The sequence below is a fragment of the Siphateles boraxobius genome, unplaced genomic scaffold (assembly GCF_051911475.1).
Source record: "Siphateles boraxobius isolate OS27281-9 unplaced genomic scaffold, OSU_SipBor_1 82, whole genome shotgun sequence".
NCBI classification, from domain to species: Eukaryota; Metazoa; Chordata; class Actinopteri; order Cypriniformes; family Leuciscidae; genus Siphateles; species Siphateles boraxobius.
In genome coordinates this window covers 1017501-1020000 of record NW_027509211.1, presented here as the reverse complement: position 1 = coordinate 1020000, position 2500 = coordinate 1017501, and the positions used below count along the sequence as shown (strand labels likewise).

Here is a 2500-nt window from a genome sequence, read left to right as displayed (position 1 = left end):
TTGTGTTGGTAGATTTTTTACTTCCATCCTTCCTCCTATGTAATAATTGCCATCGTCAATCCTGCATAAAATACGACATAATAAGATAATATAATATAAGATAATATAATATAACCTTCCCCCTCATCTCATCAGTCCATATCTTTTCCTATTTTTTTTTTAATTTTTAATTTTTTTTTTTTTTTTTTGTGTTATGTGTGTTATGTGCAATGTCTAAGGTGCATTAAAATAGGGAGTACAGTGCGAGAGTGTCTCAAATTGGGACAGAGATGCTGTCCCGTTGAAACCACTTCTCGCCTGTCTAGCCTGCCTTGGTGTTTGTGAGGTTTTTCCATATATCCTTAATCCTTCTTTTTTTTTTATTTTTTATTTTTTTTATTTTTTTTTATTCTATGTTGTGGTGCATTAAAAACCCATGAAGAGATAAGGGGGAAGTTATTGCACTAGTGATGACAATGATATCTAATTCTAAAACAGCATTGACAATGGCAATATTGATGATGATAATAATAATAATAATATTAATAATAATAATAAATGACAATGATGATGGCAGTGGTGATCATAACGGTAAGAGCAAAAGACAGCAACAACAGTAGTTACAACAATGAAAAAAAAAAAAAAAAAAAAAAAAGTGAAATTAGTAATCATAACAGTAACAGTAAAGATAGCAATAACAATGATGACAGAAACAAGTTTAAACAACTAATATGAATATTCGTGGGTTGAGTAAGAAGGTGAGAGAAGTCAGAGTTGAAAACAGAGAAAGGATTCATAGCTGTAAGAGGTCAGAAAGTGTTGGACGGCAGGGATCAGTTTCAGATGTGTTATTATGAAGGGGAGATGCGAGTTCCATTGCCATGAAGTCTGTTATAAGATTTTTCCAGATGTTAATGTGTAATTTATTTCTGGTTTTCCAGTTCATGAGGATAGTTTTCTTGGCGATGGCTAGAGCTGTGAGGAGTATTTTAGAGTTTATGGTTTTATCAGTGATTATTGTGAGGTCCCCCAGCAAGCAAAGGGAAGGCGACATTGGGATGTGGCAGCCAACTATAGTTGATAGTGCCTGTGTGACCTCTTCCCAAAAGTGTTTGATTGGAGTGCAGTGCCAGGTTGCATGAATGTATGTATCTGTAGAATTTTGATTGCAATGTGTGCAAATTTCTGATGTGAATCCCATTTTAGCTAATCTATTGCCCGTGTAATGCGTTCTGTGAAGTATTTTGTATTGTATTAACTGAAGATTCGAATTTTTGGACATGTGATAGATGTTTTTACAGATTTGGGTCCAGAAGTTGGCATCAGGGGCTATTGATAGATCGTTTTCCCATTTTATTGTTGGTAAGTATATGGTCTGAAGTTGATTTGAGATCATTTTGTATATTTTAGAGAGAAGTTTCTTTGGAGAGGAAATGTTGACCAAGTCTGATATTGCCGGTGGAAGTTCTAAATTTGTGTCTCTGATGTTTATTTTTGTCAGAACAGAAGATTTGAGTTGTAGTTATTTTAAAAATTCGTTGTTCCCGATGCCATACTCCTGTAGCCCACATTTTTAGCACAAGATATATTTACATTATAAGCAAAATTGCTTTAGATATTAAGGCTTTTATATAGTTTACATCGTATAAGTTTGTTTTGTGGCACTAGCAGATTTTTGTCACTTTTTTCAGTTTAAAACATCTGGAAATCTGACAGACACACTTCTCTAAACTACCTTTCGTTGCGATCAAACCATTGTGACACACAAGCTCTTGTGGTTCGTGCTTTAACACACACACACACACACACACACACACACACACACACACACACACACACACACACACACACACACACACACACACACACACACACACACACACACACACACACACACACGTCTTCTTCCTCAGGATAGTGTGTGGTTTTTTCTTTAACACACACGTTTAACACACACACAGGTTGTCTTCCACAGGATTGTGTCTGTTTTGTTGCTTTAACACACACACATGTTTTGTTCCTCAGGATACTGTGTGTATTGTTGCTTTAACACACACGTTGTCTTCCTCATGATAGTGTGTGTATTGTTGCTTTAACACACACGTTGTCTTCCTCTGGATGGTATGTGTATTGTTGCTTTAACACACATGTTTTCTTCCTCAGGATAGTGTGTGTATTGTTGCTTTAACACACACGTTGTCTTCCTCAGGATAGTGTGTGTATTGTTGCTTTAACACACGTTGTCTTCCTCAGGATAGTGTGTGTATTGTTGCTTTAACACACACGTTGTCTTCCTCAGGATAGTGTGTGTATTGTTGCTTTAACACACACGTTGTCTTCCTCATGATAGTGTGTGTATTGTTGCTTTAACACACATGTTTTCTTCCTCAGGATAGTGTGTGTATTGTTGCTTTAACACACACGTTGTCTTCCTCAGGATAGTGTGTGTATTGTTGCTTTAACACACACGTTGTCTTCCTCAGGATAGTGTGTGTATTGTTGCTTTAACACACATGTTTTC

The 2500-nt window shown here is 36.2% G+C and overlaps 1 protein-coding gene and 1 long non-coding RNA gene across 2 annotated transcripts in view; both read left to right on the top strand.

Moving 5' to 3' along the window:
- LOC143730857 (uncharacterized) overlaps positions 1-2500 on the top strand; it is a 160113-nt gene that overhangs the window by 99306 nt on the left and 58307 nt on the right. The window lies entirely within an intron of this gene.
- LOC143730851 (chloride channel protein 2-like) overlaps positions 1-2500 on the top strand; it is a 63251-nt gene that overhangs the window by 15910 nt on the left and 44841 nt on the right. The window lies entirely within an intron of this gene.